Raw genomic sequence first — 17,478 nt, forward strand, 5'->3', positions numbered from 1 at the left:
ATTAGGAAAAGGAGTGGGCTACTTAGACTGTTTTTTGTACTAGTAATAACAAATGGGCTTCTTCTATTGAAGGCTACAGATGATAAGCGTGGAAACGCTGCTCAGTGTGCAGCTGAGTTGCCCATAATGCAATTGGGAAGATTGCGAGGATTCTACTGACAGATGTCTAGGGAAAATTATTCTTCAATGTGTTTGCATCTATACAGGGCAATGCTAACCCCATCGCATGGTGCTCAGTAACACACAAATGCAAGGCTTAAATACAGGCAAAAATAAAGACTTTTAAGCTAAACTAACAATAGGAAAGCATACAATGAACCTTCCTCCAGCAATCCCCAGCTCAGAAAAGGCTAGATCCACACTCTTCTGCCACAAAGGTGCAGGGGAGCCCCTTTTAATGTAAGATGATTGGTTTAGTCCTCAAGTGTAGCAAGAAAAGACTAGACTCCGAAGAGCTGACTCTAACCTATACTATCTAGGGTAACAGTACAGTAAACCTCCAGTGCAATAAAGGATGCAGTCACAAACAGTACAAACAGAAATAATGGAGCAATTTGATGAAATACAGTTTGAAAAGTGCAGTAAAATCACAAAAAATATACTTATTTTCTTGTTTTTAGCCGTGGATGCCTTGGATATTAGGGGACACTCTGGACCTCTGGCAAAAACACCAAATATAGAGAAGCTCCAGTTAATTGCGTGCAAACCTGCACAAATGTGAGGCTTAAATACAGGCAAACATAAACACTTTTAACTTAATCTACCAAAAGGAAAGCACACAATGAGCCTTCCTCCAGCAATCCCCAGCTCAGACAAGGCTGGAACTACCCATCTTGGTAACCAGGTAGATCCACTGGATACAGTCCCTTTTTTAGGGGCAACCTGGGAGCAATGTCTGGATAAATGGCTTATTCATGGTTACAGAGTTGGTAAATGAGTGCTGAGGGAATCAAACCCTGTGCCATAGAGACTACAGATCACAGCCTTAATCCACTGCCCCAACTGGAATTTCATACACACACACACACACACACACACACACAACTCTGCATTTATATATATATATATATATATATATATATATATATATATATATATATATATATATAAAATGCCAGTAAATTTCTTCTGCAGTTTACAGAGGGTGATAATTTTGATAGTTTCATTCATATGTTTGAGAGGGTATGTAAACAGTATGATGCTGACCAAAGGTTCTGGGTATGGTTCCTGACCCCTTACTCCATGGTAAATCTGTAACTATTTTGTCCAAAATGTCTGATGTTGACTGTTTTAACTATAATGCTGTAAAGAATTGTTTGTTAGAATTTTTTAAGCTAACACCTGAAACTTATATATAGGAAAAAGTTTTGTGAAAATAGACACAAGGCAAATGAAAGTGTGTGTCACTATGTTGCTGAACGGAGCACATATTTTCATAGGTGGGTGAGTGGATGTCAGGTCACCACTTCTGAAGGGCTGGCAGACCTTTTAGTGAGGGAACAATCCCTTAGCACTTTGCCTGAGGACATGAGGATCTGGTTAGCTGATAGACAATGTGCTACTTCAGATGAGTTGGGGAAGAAGGTACTATTTACCTTTTACGGAGCCATGATTGAGGGCGTACTGACAAAAACATCATTGTTTGCTATGGAAATTGCTCCCAAGCTGATCAGAAGGCACTGGATAAGATCATTAAACAAGCCGCAAAAATCATTGGCTCCAACCTTCAATCCCTACAGGACATATATTCAAATAGATCCTATGGTAGAGTCCGAAAACTACTGAGGGATATACACCATCCGGCCTATGGAGTGTTCAAACTCCTACCAACAAGGAAGCTCTACAGAAGCATTAGATGCAGGGCATCCAGATTCCATAGCAGCGTCTTTCCTCATGCTATCAGACTGCTGAACAACAAACCCATAGCCTAACCTGCTAAATGGGTAAACGAACATTATTTATGTGCAATATGTTATTATTTACATAAATCTCTACATAGCTCACTTTACACGTCTCTATCGGCACTATGAAAACTGTAAACCATAATTTTTTTAAGTATGTGCCTCTTTCTTTATAGTACTTTTTGTTATATATCCTTATATTTCTACTATCTGTTCTTGTTGTTGTATTGTTTTTGTTTCTGCTGTAAAAACTTTCAAATTTGTATCTATTTTTATCGTATTTATTTTATTATCTTATTTTGATTTCTATTTTCAGTATTTTTAAATTATTATTAATCTTTCTTCTGTAAACTATAATTCTTATGGTACGAGCCCAAGCATCGACATTTTGTGCAGGGACACTCACTTTTTCCTCTGTGTTGATCTGTATGACAATAAAGTTTACTTTGACTTTATTTTGACTTTGAAGGCAGACCTATACCTAGTAAGCAGGGCATCCCTGCACAGGAAAGAGACCCCCAGTACTGCTCATGGGTCTAAAGTAACCCATGGTGGGCATCCCAGACTGCCCCAACAGAATCTGCCAGTAGCAGGGGAAGCCACTAGTCCAGGTACATGTCCAAGACCTAGGGTTAAATGTTTCTGAATGCAACCAATGAGGCCATGTGGCATACAGATGTCCATGAGGCAGGGTGGAGAATTGAAGGTGAGGGAGCCAGTCAGTGGGAAAGACAAAATGCCAATAGTAGGTTGTCTTGAGACAACAGGGGTACCAAACTACCATCCTGCAGATGTCCTGATAGGGAAGAATTTTGTTGAGGCATTAGTATGTGTTAATGCCGTTACATGTAGTCAGGCTTCAAGACAAGCATGTGGGTCTGGTAGCCTGGGGGAGACACAGGCAGACCACATACTTGCAGCCAGGACTGGTGAGGTGGTTACTTCAGGGAGGAAGCTTCACTGTAGCAGTGAGAATGAAGGTAATCCACAGCTGCTTGTGGTTACGAATGTTCCCTTGGACAGAGTGACTTCAATGACAGAGGTGAGTAGTAGTACCCAGGTTGACAGTGAGGCACCACTGTCAGAGGATGCCAGACTCCCTGTGGAAGGGGGCTGGGATGGGTTACAAAGGGAGAGTTGAGACAGGCTCAGCTCTCAGACCCTTCATTACAAGGCCTGAAGCAGGTAGCTAGTGAGGCACCTGATTCTCAAGGGAAGGGGACATCTGTATACTGGGACAAAGGGTTATTGTATAGAGAGTGGACCCCTGAGGGAGGGCTAGAAGGTGAGAGAATACAGCATTTGATAGTGCCTAGAGCCTACCATTTGGTGCTTCTAGCCATAACTCATGATATTCCCTTTGCAGGGCATATGGGCATAAAACGTACAAAGATGCATATTATGCAGAACTTTTATTTTCCTGGAATTTCCAGAGGTGTAACAGGGTACTGCAGGACCTGTGAGCAGTGACAAAAGGTAGGCAAGGCAGGAGACAAGGTAAAGCTCCTTTGATGCCTTTGCCTGTGATTGAGGAGCTATTTCAGAGGGTAGCTATGGATAATGTGGAGCCTCTGAGTACCCCAAGTTCCACAGGGAAAAAGTATATCCTAGTGGTTGTAGATTATGCTACAAGATACCCTGAGGCAGTGGCTTTGTCCTCCATTGAGGCAGAAAAGGTGGTAAATGCTTTGTTAGAAATTTTCAGCAGGGAAGGTTCCCAAAAGAAATACTGAATGACAGAGGTGCCAATTTCATGTCAGACCTGCTGGCTTGTCTGTGGAAATACTGTGGGGTAAAGCACCTGAAGACCACCCCCTGCTATCCCCAGACTAATGGTCTTGTTGAGTGGTTAAACTCTACAATCAAGTCCATGCTACTGGCATTTGAAAACCAGTTTAAGAGGGAGTGGGACAAATATTTGCCCCATCTGTTGTTTGCTTACAGAGAGGTTCCCCAGGAATCTACATTTTTTTCACCCTTTGAGTTTTTGTATGGGCATAGGGTGAGGGGACCTCTAGATTTAACTCGAGATGAGTGGGAAGGTGAGTGTGAATCTCCCAAGGAGTCTGTTGTGGCATATGTCCTAAACATCAAAACAAGGCTCAGGGAACTCATGGGCTTGACCCAGGAGAACCTGGCAGAAGACCAACAACAGAAAAATGTCTGATATGACTGGAATGCTCGAGCTACAGAGTATGCTCTAGGGCAGCAATTAATGGCTCTCATTCCTGTCAGACATAACAAACTTCAAGCAGCCTGGTAGGGACCCTACAAGGTGATAATAAAGGTAAGTGATGTTAACTACATGGTAGAACCGCTAAGCTGAAGGCAGAGCACAAATTGTATCATGTTAACATGATGAAACCTTACCATGATAGGGTGGCCCTTGTGCTGAGTAATTGCAGAGGATTGTAGGAGAAAATCTGAGGGAGATCTCATAACTGATCTCCTCAGTGAGGCTTGGACTGACACCTCAGTGGAAGGGGTAGCAATGTCCCATCAGCTATCTCCTACCCAGGTTCAAGAAATCTGAGCAGTATTACAGGAGTTGTGGACATGTTCACTGGGATACCAGGGTGCACCCATCTAGTGCAGCACCAGGCAGATACAGGACCCCAAAGGCCTATTAGGCAGGACCCATATAGGGTGCCCAGAGAGTCAAATAGACTCTTAGGGAGGAGATAAAGGAAATTTTGAACTAGGGGTAATTCAAGAGTCCAACAGTCCCTGGACCTCCCCAGTGGTGCTGGTGGCAAAGAAGTATGGCAGCACCAGGTTCTGTGTGGACTACATGAAATTAAATAGTCACACAGAGTCAGATGGTTACCCCATGCCTAGGACAGGTGAGGCCCTAGAGCAGCTGGGTGGGGCTAAGTATCTTACAACCATTTATCTTACCAAGGGTTACTTACAGGTGCCCTTGACTCTCAGTGCTAGGGAGAAGTCAGCCTTTGTGACTCCTTTTAGCTTGTATGAGTTCACAAAGATGCCCTTTGGGATGAAAAATGCCCCAGAAACTTTCCAGAGGCTGTTAGATCATATCCTAGCAGAAGTAGGATGGTTTGCTTTTGCTTACCTAAATGATATTGCCATCTACAGCCATTCCTGGCAAGAGCACCTTCAACATGTCATGGAGGTGCTGGGCAGACTACAGAGGGCAGGGTTGACCATTAAGCCCAGCAAATGTCAGGTGGGTATGGCAGAGGTCTCCTACCTGGAATATAGAGTGAGGAGTGGTAAGATCAGGCCAGAACCTGCTAAAGTAGAAGCCATTCAGGCATGACCTACACCTGTTACCAAAAAGCAGGTAATAGCATTCTTAGGGACAGCAGGGTACTATAGAAAGTTTGTCCCCAGTTATAGTACCATAGCTGCTCCCCTCAAAGTCCTGACAAGGAAGAACAGGCCAGATAATGTAGTGTGGACCACAGAATGTGAGCAGGCATTCCAGAAGCTTAAAGAAGCTTTGGGAGGACCCCCTCTGTTAGCCAGTCCAGATTACAGCAAATAATTTGTTGTGCAGGTGGATGCTTCTGAACCATGGGGTGGGAGCTGTAGTTAGCCAGATTTCTTCAGAGGGAGAAGAGCACCCAGTGTTTTTTCTCAGTTGTTGGTTCCAACCCAGGGAGGAATGCTATGCAGCTGTAGAAAATGAATGGCTACCCACAGTGTGGACACTTCAGAAACTTCAGCCTTATCTTTTTGGAAGAATATTACAGAACACAATCCCCTAATGTGGTTACACAGAGACAGCCAGAAAAAATGCTAAGTTGCTAAGATAGAGCCTAGGGTTGCAAACAGATGATATTTCAGTGCAGCACCTCAATGGGAGTAGCAATGCCAATGCAGATGGGCTTTCAAGACAGGAAATGGGGTAAGGTATAGTCAGATAGACCTAACCCTCTCAAGCAATGTTTCTCAAGGGACACTTGAAAAACTAGCTTGAGTTCTCGGGGGGGGGGTGAAGATATGTGAAGGCTACCAGCCTAGCTAGATTAAATTTTGTAGATAATTCTATGTCTTTGTAAATACTAATAAAAGCCATAGGCTTGTTCTCTTAAATGTAATAAGACTGTATTAGATGTTGATTTGAACTGCAAAAATGTAACAACAGTGCACTCTGCTATAAGAAAGCTGATAAGTCAAGCATTTTATGACTGCTTGATCTTAGGGCTTGGAGCTGTGGTGTCTGAACCAGCAGATTCTTTCTATTGTTTTGAGACCAGAGTTATTTGCTAGATTTTACATATATAATATCTTTAATTGCTTTGGATTCCTGACCAGGTGCAAGCTTACTAAGAAATGTATATGTCAAGTTTCTGTTGGGAAACCAGAGAATTGCTAAGAATTATATAATCTAAAATGAGTCAGCAGGATGTATTATCGATTTAAAGGACTTTCTCAGAGACAGAGAGAGAAAGTATTTTGAATTTTGTCTAAAGCTGATGACAGCTCACCAGTACTCTGCTTTGCTCTATACGCAAGTTTATTTAGAACTGTGATTGCTCTTAGTTATAGACAGAAAATAGTAAGTTTAGTCTAGCTGTTTTCTATATTTATGTCAGAACTATTTTATAGTATTATTTTAAGCATTTTCCTGTGATGTCTAAACTCTTGACTAGCACTGTGTAGTAAGAAGTAGTGTCTTGTGTTTTTATTATTTATTATTAAATATTTTTAAACCTTTCAACTGTGGCTGTTTTGTGTAGAGATAATTTAAGCTCTAGAGTGCATTGTATATTTATAGTGATACTATACAAAGCCACTCCAATAGTCTTTCTGCTCAGTCACACTTACTATTTGGATATCAGTAATAATATTGCACAGTATAATCAGATACCCTTTGGTATGGGCCTTATTGGTAGCTGATATTAGTGATTGGTGGCAGCTGGTACCACCTTATAGACTGGCAGGAAGGGGTATAGCTGGAGAACCTGTGCCAGCCTTCCCTAGGAGTGTCTGTGTGTTTGTATATAACTCATATCTTAGAGTGTGTGTGTGTGTGTGTGTGTGTGTGTGTGTGTGTGTGTGTGTGTGTGTGTGTGTGTGTGTGTGTGTCAGCTACTTGGGCAGGGACACAAAGCGCTGGTTGGACAGAAAGGATGCTGTAGGTGTTAGCTTGACCACTAGGCTGAGATCTGGATCCTATAGCTGTGCTGGGGGTCTTATTGGGGACCTGGAGGGAAATGGAGAATCCAGCCACAGACTAACTGTGATCTTTGTGATCTCTTAAGGGAAACTGTACTTTACTGTGTGTGTACTTGTTATCCTTCTCAATGTGGATGTCCTTACTGGTGTTAGTGGTGACAACTGAGGCCCCTTGATTACTGGGCCAGTGCACATTCTCCCTCCTACTCATCCAAAATCAAATCTGAGGACAGCGGAAAAAGTCATTGCCTCCTTGCTCCTATCCATGGATGATTTAGGTTCATAGGTTCATACTAGGCTATCTGCCCTAGGGCATTTATAAGCCTAGCCAGAGTGTGTGTGGCTTTCACCACCCCTTAGGATGAGAATACTATGCCTTTTTAGGGTTTAGTTTACTGTGCCTCTGTCTAGTAGTGACACAGAGATGACCCCCGGGGTAAACCTACGATCTCCCATCCACTCGTCAAGATTTCTCTTGAATAGAGTTAGTGAGGGCCTCTGCCTAACATGGATTGGGATTCTGTTCCAGAGTGTAGGGAGCCTCTGGGTTATGAATCTGTCCCTCCAGCACGTCCTATTTATTTCTGTGTTGAGGTTTACATCTCTTGCTCTCGTGGCTCTGATGGATTTGGATTTTCTGAGGTGGAGCATGTCCATTAATTCCGGATTGGACATGGCCTTGTACGTCAGGCACAGATCACCTCTGAGAAGGCGGTATGCAACTGAATAGAGCTGGAGTTTTTTCAGTCGGGCAGCATATGACATATGTTTAAGACTCTTTATCCTCTTGGTGAGGAACTTTTGGGGTCTTTCCAACTGCTGCAGGTGTCGGGTAAGATACATCCCAAATGGGGCATTGTACTCAATCATTGGTCTGATAAGAGACGAGTACAGGGGCACAATGACCTCTCTTGATCTAGATGTGAAACCCTTCATGATAAGGTGGGCAATATAGAAGGTCTTCCTAACCACTTTGGCAATGTGAGTGTCAAATGAGAGGTTACTGTCAGCCTGGGTCCCTGATTACCTCTTCCGTACTTAATGGATTACCACCTATGTGGTAATTTGTGGGTATCTTGTTTTTCCCAAAGGGTATGACTATACATTTTTTGGAGTTCAGCTTAAGGCCATGGCTCTGGCACCAATTATCCGTTTCTATGAGGCCTCTCTGAAGGATGTTTGTGTCCGCTGGAGTATCAGTTATGGCGCCCAGTTTGCAGTCATCTGTGAACTTTGTCAGCCACAATCCTCCTATGTTTGCCTGTACCTCAGAAAAATAAATGCTGAACAAGAGGGGTCCCAGGACTGAGCCCTGTGGGACACTGCTTGTGACTGGCTTAGAGTCTGACATAGCTCCAGCAACTCTGACCCTGTGGGTTCTGTTCTTGAGCCAGTTTGCAACCCATCTTGTGACATATGGGTTTACATTTAAGCTGGTGAGTTTGTCTATGATGCCCGAGTGGGGTATTGTGTCGAAGGCTTTTGCAAGGTCAAGGTAGGCTGTGTGAACTGCCTTACCCTCATCAATGGCCTTAGTGACTGTTTCAAAAAAGTCGACCAAGTTCAAAAGGCAGGATCTTCCCTTGACAAAGCCAAATTGGGTAGGATCCAGTGTCTGTAGGTCCCCAATGTCTTTGTTTATGAGTTCCATAATGATCCTCTCCATAGCTTTGCAGACCAGGCTCATCAAGCTTATGGGGCGGTAATTTCCAGGGTCCGTAGAAGCACCGCCTTTGTGAAGTGGGACCACTGTTCCAGTACGTTACTCTTTGGGTATGTATCCTATAGTAAGGCTAAGATTAAACAGCAGCCTTATGTGTGGGTTTAGTTCCTCTTGGAGTTCATGTAGCACACAGCCCAGGACACCGTCCGGTCCCATTGATGCTGTGTTTTTAGCTTTAGAGAGGGCGGCTCTCACCTGGGCATCTGAGATGTTAGGGAGGCTACACTCTGCTGGGATAGTTATTTCTCCTTTTGGGGGGGAGGGGGAGGAGAAATTTGCACTGAACCTGTCTGCCAGAATGTTGGCAATGTCAGTGGGTTCAGTGTATTTTGTGTCATTTTGGACTAACTCTGAGCATATCTGGGAGTTTCCACCCAGGTTTCTAACATAGCTAAAGAAGGCCTTGTGATTGTCTTTTGTGTCTTTTGTGATTTTTCTCTCAAAGTTGGCCTTGGATGATTTTATGAGTGATCGTAGGTTTTTGCTAGTACTGATCAGAGATGCCTTCCCTTTTAGGGATTTTGCTCTGTCATGTAGTAGCTTCCTCCTCCTGTTGTAAAGTTTGTTTATGGCTGGGGTCCACCAGACCGGGTGCCTGCCTTTGGGGAATGGGTCTTGGTTTTGTTTGGGATTGCATGATCCATGCATTCTTGAAGGTGCCCATAGAAGGCATTTGCAAAGGATTCAGCAGTGTGGGTTGTGATTTCCACTGGCCCAGGGGCTTTGAAGGATACCACTTCAGTCTTAAGAAGTGTGAAGTTGGCTTTTGAAAAGTTCTTCACTGGGGTGTTTTGTGCAGGGGGTGGGGGCGGGATGTGGATTTCCAGTGAGATTAATTTATGGTCTGATCTTACCAAAGAGGGATATACTTCTGGTGTGGAGCATTTTGTCCCCATGTTTGTGATGATCAGGTCTAGTATATTGGCTCCTCTTGTGGGAATGGTGACTAGTTGTTCCATTGCATTTGAGTTTATGAATTCTAGGAACCTTTGGGCTAGGGTGTTGGGGCTTGAGTAATGTTCCCAGTCTATGTTTGGGTAGTTGAAGTCTCAGTCTCCCAATATGATGGTATTTGGAGAGACATTCATACTCTCCAGTGTCTTCAAGAAGGCTGTGTGGGGTTCCTGAGTTTGAGAGGGTGGTCTATAGCATGCTACAAACTGTAAGGCAGTTTTGCCTATGGTTAGTTGCATCTGGATGGTCTCCGATGCTTCGTGCGTTGCCACTAACCTGGAGGTGTGGGTATCTTTGATGAATATGGATACTCCCCCTCCTTTTGTGGTTCGGTCCAAGTTTTGGGGCCAGAAAGCATGATATGAGGTAAAACCTGATAGTGCTGGGGTGCTCTCAGGAGCCTTGAACCAGGTTTCAGTCACTGCACAGACATCGATGTTCTCCATACTGAGGAGGGCTTGAGGCGTGCATCTTGAGGTTTAGACTTCTGGCATTGAGCAGCATTACCCTTAGTTTTTTTCCACTTGTGTTTTCTAGGGAGGTAGGTTTGTCATTTGAGCCTTACCTAAAAAAGGCACTATGGGGGTGGCAAGAGCCTTGGCCAATATCCGGAAGCCCAGGGGTGACAGGTGCAAGCCATCCCTTGCGAAGCAGCGTGGCTTGTAAAGCATGTCATCCCAAGCAGACAGACATTGGATCCCCTTAGAATGACACCAGTAATTAAGCCAATTGTTAAAACTAATCATTTTGTCTTTGTACTGTGGCATCATTCTTGGTGAGGGTAAGATGCTGCTCAGGGTCAGGGTCATACCGGCCTGGGCTGCATGAGACTCTGTGTTGGGAGGGCTAGGAAGATAATCAGTGATCCCACTCATTCTGCCTATGGCATGTCCTTCCACCATTCCTTGGGCAGTCAGTATCACAGCTTGCACAGTAAAACATATAGACTGAACAGGAGCTTCTTCCTTCTATCCATAAGGCTGCTGAACTTGAATGCCAGGCATGACCGCAAATAATTAGATCTATATGCCACTTGCTATGAAGTATAATCTATAGTAATCACTTTTGCAAGTTGCTTAAGTAACTGGTACAGTTAGCCTGATTCTAATGCTATTACTTCCTGAATGTGCAATAGTCAGGAGTGAGTCACCACACCATACATGTACAATTTGAACACCTGACTATATCATACTACAACTGATGAAATGCAATATTCTAAGTCAGGATTGAGTCACCACACCATACATGTACAATATGAACATCAGAATATATCATACTGCAACTGATGAAGTGCAATATTCTAAGTCAGGAGTGAGTCACCACACCATACATGTACACTATGAACATCAGAATGTATCATACTACAACTGATGAAGTGCAATATTCTAAGTCAGGAGTGAGTCACCACTCCATACATGTATAATATGAACATCAGAATATATCATACTACAACTGATGAAGTGCAATATTCTAAGTCAGGAGTGAGTCATCACTCCATACATGTACAATATGAACATCAGAATATATCATACTACAACTGATGAAGTGCAATATTCTAAGTCAGGAGTGAGTCACCACACCATACAGGTACAATATGAACACCTGAATATATCACACTACAACTGATGAAGTACAATATTCTAAGTCAGGAGTGAGTCATCACACCATACATGTACAATATGAACATCAGAATATATCACACTACAACTGATGAAGTGCAATATTCTAAGTTAGGAGTGAGTCACCACACCATACATGTACAATACGAACATCAGAATGTGTCATACTACAACTGATGAAGTGCAATATTCTAAGTCAGGAGTCAGTCACTACACCATACATGTACAATATGAACACCTGAATATATCATACTACAACTGATGACGTGCAATATTCTAAGTCACGAGTGAGTCACCACGCCATACATGTACACTATGAACATCAGAATATATCATACCACAACTGATGAAGTGCAACATTCTAAGCAATCACAATGTGAAGTCATAGTCTTGCAATGCCTATCAGTATAATACTGTCTAATTTCTTCCTGTCCTATTATGGTAATTTATTGTGTTATTGTTATTTTAATTATTACTGTATGTTCATTAGTCTTACTGTCATTCAGTCTGTGTATTCATATGTCTTTCATGGGTTCATTGTTATGTCTTTCATGGGGACCAAAGGAACATAATTTTGTTCAGCTTGCACTGCTGTCTATATCTGATTGACAATAAAGTTTACTTTGACTAAGACTGAAGGCCCCCTCACCCTATGCACATGCAACAATTCAAAGGGTGAAAAACCTGTGGATTCCTTGTGTAAGTCTCTGTATGCAAACAACAAATGGGGCAAATATTTGTCTCTCTCTCTCCCTTAAACTGGTTTGTAAATGGCTGTATCATGGTCACAAGACCACTAGTCTGGGAGTGGTAGGGAATGGTCTTTAGCTGCTTCACCCCAGAGCACTTCCACAGACAAGCAAGCATGTCTGACATGAAATTGGCACCTCTGTCAGTCAGTATGTCTCTCAGGAAACCTACCCTGCTGAAAATCTATAACAAAGCATTTGCCACCTTCCTGCCTTGATGGAGGATAGAGCCACTGCCTCGGGGAATTTAGTAGCATAATCTACTGCCACCAGGATATACTTCTTCCCTGTGGAACTTGGGGTACTCAGAGACCCCACAATATCCATAGCTACACTCTGAAATGGCTCCTGAATGAATCGCAGGCAAAGGCATCAAATTAGTTTTGACCTTGTCTCTTGCCTTGCCTACTTTTAGGCACTGCTCACAGGTCATGTAATATCCTGTTACACCACTTGCAATCCCAGGCCAATAAAAGTTCTGCATAATACATCTCTTGGTATGTTTTATGCCATATGACCTGTAAAAGGAATGCCATGGGCTACTGCTAGAAGTGCAAGATGGTAGGCTCTGGGCACTAACAACTGCTGTATTACCTTCCCTCTCTCACGGCTCCACTCCCTATACAGTAATCCTTTGTTTCAGTACACAGACTCCTCTTTTCCTTGAAGATAAGCTGACACCCTAGCTAACTTCCACAAGCCTCTTAGTGTAGGGTCTGAGAGCTGAGACTGTCTCATCGCTACCTTTGTAACCCTTCCCAGTTTCCCTTCCACAGGAACTGCGGTATCCTCTGACAGCAGTGCATCAGTGTTAGTCTGGGTACTACCACTCACCTCTGCCCTTGCAGTCATGCTGTCCAAGGGAACATCAGTACCTACCAGCAGCTGTGGCTCACATTCAGGCTCACAGCTACAGTGCAGGTCCCTCCCTGAAATAGTCACCTCACCAGCCCTGGCTTCAGGTGTGGGGTCTGTTTGGGACTCCCTCAGGCTACCAGCCCTACATGCCAGTCTCCTAGCCTGACTGCACATAATTGTATGCACACAAGGTACTGCATTATTAAAAGCATTCCTTGTGAAGATATCTTCAGGGATATCCTCATACACACCTACTTTCTTTCTTCCTTTTCCACCATCCCAGTTAAGGTGAACCCAGGCCAAAGGCATTTGGAATTGGGTCCCTACTAAAGCTCTAACTGGAGTGACCTGCCCAGGCAAGTACTGCTCCTCTTTAACCACTGTAGGCTTCAAAATGGTTATGTCAGAGGCTGTGTCTCTATTAGAAGTAACTTGTTTTCCATCCACTAAGGTAGGATAAAAACTCCAGTGATATCTGGTACCCCTGTTGTCTCCATACAACTTACCACCAGCATATTGTTATTCCTAACTTGTTGGTTCCCCCATCATTCATTTCCCCACCTTGTTTCCATGGGCATCTGTATGCTACATGGCCTCACTGGTTACACTTAAAACATCTAACCCTTGATCCTGGCTGTGTATCTGAACTAGTGGCTTCCCCTTTTATTGGTGGACTCTGCTGGGGTGGTTAAGGCTGTGCACCATGTGTTCACTTATATCCATTTGCAGTACTTGCTATCTCCTTCTTGTGTAGTGATGTCCTGCTTGCTATGTAGAGATCCACACTTTTTCCCAGCTCATCTGAAGAGTTACACTCCTCATCTGCCAACCAGATTCTCATGTCTTCAGGCAAAGTGTTAAGGGCTTGTTCCCTCACCAAAGGGTCTGATAGTCTTTCAAAAGTGGTGACCTGACACCCTCTCATCCACCTATGAAAATAAGTGCTTAACTCAGCAATATAATCACATAGACTTTCATCTGGCTTGCATCTATGCAAACAAAGCTTTTTTTTGCAACCTTCAAGTGTTAACTTAAATCTTTCCAATACACATTGTTTAACTTTATTAAACTTTAAGCCATCAGTATCAGACAATTTAGAAACCACAGTTACAGCTTTACCATTGAATAAGGAGGTCAGGAATTGAACCCAGAGCCCTTGGTCAGCATTATACTGTTTACATGCTCTTTCAAATATATGAATACAACTATCAAAATTATCATCCTGTGTAAACCGTGGAAGAACTTTACTGATCTTTATTGCTTCTGGGGTTTGGTTATTTCCTTCCCCATAACCTCTATGACCCTGACAAAGAGTCAGTATCTCCCCCTCATGTTGATGCTGCTTCTCCTTTTCAGGACCCTGGTGAAGGGACAGCATGTCCCTCTCATGTTGATGCTGCTTCTCCTTTTCATGACCCTGGTGAAGGGTCAGCATGTCCCTCTCATGTTGATGCTGCTTTTCCTTTTCATGACCCTGGTGAAGGGTCAGCATGTCCCTCTCATGTTGATGCTGCTTCTCCATTTCATGACCCTGGTGAAGGGTCAGCATGTCCCTCTCATGTTGATGCTGCTTCTCATTTTCATGACCCTGGTGAAGGGTCAGCATCTCACTCGCATGCTGATGCTGCTTCTCCTTTTCATGACCCTGGTGAAGGGTCAGCGTCTCCCCCTCATGTTGACGTTACTTCTCCTTTTCATGATGCTGGTGAAGGGTCAGCATGTCCCACTCATGTTGATGCTGTTTCTCCTTTTCATGACCCTGGTGAAGGGTCAGGATTTCCCCCTCATGTTGATGCTGCTTCTCCTTTTCATGACCCCAGTGAAGGGTCAGCATGTCCCTCTCATGTTGACGCTGCTTCTCCTTTTCATGACCCTGGTGAAGGGTCAGCATCTCCCTCTCATGTTGACGCTGCTTCTCCTTTTCATGACCCTGGTGAAGAGTCAGCATCTCCCTCTCATGTTGATGCTGCTTCTCCTTTTCATGACCCTGGTGAAGGGTCAGCATCTCCCTCTCATGTTGATGCTGCTTCTCCTTTCCATGACCTGGTGAAGGGTCGGCATCTCCCTCTCATGTTGATGCTGCTTCCCCTTTTCATGACCCTGGTGAAGGGTCAGAATCACCCTCTCATGTTGATGCTGCTTCTCCTTTTCATGACCCTGGTGAAAGGTCAGCATGTCCCTCTCATGTTGATGCTGCTTCTTCTATTCATGACCCTGTTGAAGAGTCAGCATCTCCCTCTCATGTTGATGCTGCTTTTCCTTTTCATGACCCTGGTGAAGGATCAGCATCTCCCTCTCATGTTGATGCTGCTTGTCCTTTTCATTACCCTGGTGAAGGGTCAGCATCTCCCTCTCATGTGATCCTGCTTCTCCTTTCCATGACCTTGGTGAAGGGTCAGCATGTCCCTCTCATGTCGATGCTGCTTCTCCTTTTCATGACCCTGGTGAAGGGTCAGCATGTCCCTCGGATGTCGATGCTACTTCTCCTTTTCATGACCCTGGTGAAGGGTCAGCATGTCCCTCGCATGTCGATGCTACTTCTCCTTTTCATGACCCTGGTGAAGGGTCAGCATGTCCCTCTCATGTTGATGCTGCTTCTCCTTTTCATGACCCTGGTGAAGGGTCAGCATCTCCCTCTCATGTCGATTCTGCTTCTCCTTTCCATGACCTTGGTGAAGGGTCAGCATGTCCCTCTCATGTCGATGCTGCTTCCCCTTTTCATGACCCTGGTGAAGGGTCAGAATCACCCTCTCATGTTGATGCTGCTTCTCCTTTTCATGACCCTGGTGAAAGGTCAGAATGTCCCTCTCATGTTGATGCTGCTTCTCCTTTTCATGACCCTGGTGAAGGGTCAGCATCTCCCTCTCATGTTGATGCTGCTTCTCCTTTCCATGACCCTGGTGAAGGGTCAATCCTTCTCATGTTGATGCTGCTTCTCCTTTTCATGACCCTGGTGAAGGGTCAGCATCTCCCTCTCATTTTGATGCTGCCTGTCCTTTTCATGACCCTGGTGAAGGGTCAGCATCTCCCCCTCATGTTGATGCTGCTTCTCCTTTTCATGACTCTTGTGAACAGTCAGCATGTCCCTCTCATGCTGATGCTGCTTCTCCTTTTCATGACCCTGGTGAAGGGTCAGCATCTCCCTCTCATGTTGATGCTGCTTCTCCTTTTCATGACCCTGGTGAAGGGTCAGCATGTCCCTCTCATGTTGATGCTGCTTCTCCTTTCATGACCCTGGTGAAGGGTCAGCATCTCCCTCTCATGTTGATGCTGCTTCTCCTTTTCATGACCCTGGTGAAGGGTCAGCATCTCTCTCTCTCATGTTGATGCTGCTTCTCCTTTTCATGACCCTGGTGAAGGGTCAGCATCTCCCTCTCATGTTGATGCTGCTTCTCCTTTTCATGACCCTGGTGAAGGGTCAGCATCTCCCTCTCATGTTGATGCTGCTTCTCCTTTTCATGACCCTGGTGAAGGGTCAGCATCTCCTCATGTTGATGCTGCTTCTCCTTTTCATGACCCTGGTGAAGGGTCAGCATCTCCCTCTCATGTTGATGCTGCTTCTCCTTTTCATGACCCTGGTGAAGGGTCAGCATCTCCCTCTCATGTTGATGCTGCTTCTCCTTTTCATGACCCTGGTGAAGGGTCAGCATCTCCCTCTCATGTTGATGCTGCTTCTCCTTTTCATGACCCTGGTGAAGGGTCAGCATGTCCCTCTCATGTTGATGCTGCTTCTCCTTTTCATGACCCTGGTGAAGGGTCAGCATGTCCCTCTCATGTTGATGCTGCTTCTCCTTTTCATGACCCTGGTGAAGGGTCAGCATCTTCCTCTCATGTTGATGCTGCTTCTCCTTTTCATGACCCTGGTGAAGGGTCAGCATCTTCCTCTCATGTTGATGCTGCTTCTCCTTTTCATGACACTGGTGAAGGGTCAGCATCTCCCTCTCATTTTGATGCTGCTTCTCCTTTTCATGACCCTGGTGAAGCATCAGCATCTCCCTTTCATGTTGATGCTGCTTCTTCTTTTCATGACCCTGGTGAAGGGTCAGCATGTCCCTCTCATGTTGATGCTGCTTCTCCTTTTCATGACCCTGGTGAAGAGTCAGCATCTCCCTTTCATGTTGATGCTGCTTCTCTTTTTCATGACCCTGGTGAAGGGCCAGCATCTCCCTCTCAAGTTGAAGATGCTTCTTCTTTTCATGACCCTGGTGAAGGGTCAGCATGTCCCATTCATGTTGACGCTGCTTCTTCTTTTTTCATGTTGATGCTGCTTCTCCTTTTCATGACCCTGGTGAAGGGTCAGCATCTCCCTCTCATGTTGATGCTGCTTCTCCTTTTCATGACCCTGGTGAAGGGTCAGCATCTCCCTCTCATGTTGATGTTGCTTCTCCTTTTCATGACTCTGGTGAAGAGACAGCATCTCCCTCTCATGTTGATGCTGCTTCTCCTTTTCATGACCCTGGTGAAGGTTCAGCATCTCCCTCTCATGTTGATGCTGCTTCTCCTTTTCATGACCCTGGTGAAGAGTC

The sequence above is a fragment of the Protopterus annectens genome, chromosome 4.part0 (assembly GCF_019279795.1).
Source record: "Protopterus annectens isolate FY-2018-M chromosome 4.part0, PAN1.0, whole genome shotgun sequence".
In the NCBI taxonomy this organism is placed as follows: domain Eukaryota; kingdom Metazoa; phylum Chordata; order Ceratodontiformes; family Protopteridae; genus Protopterus; species Protopterus annectens.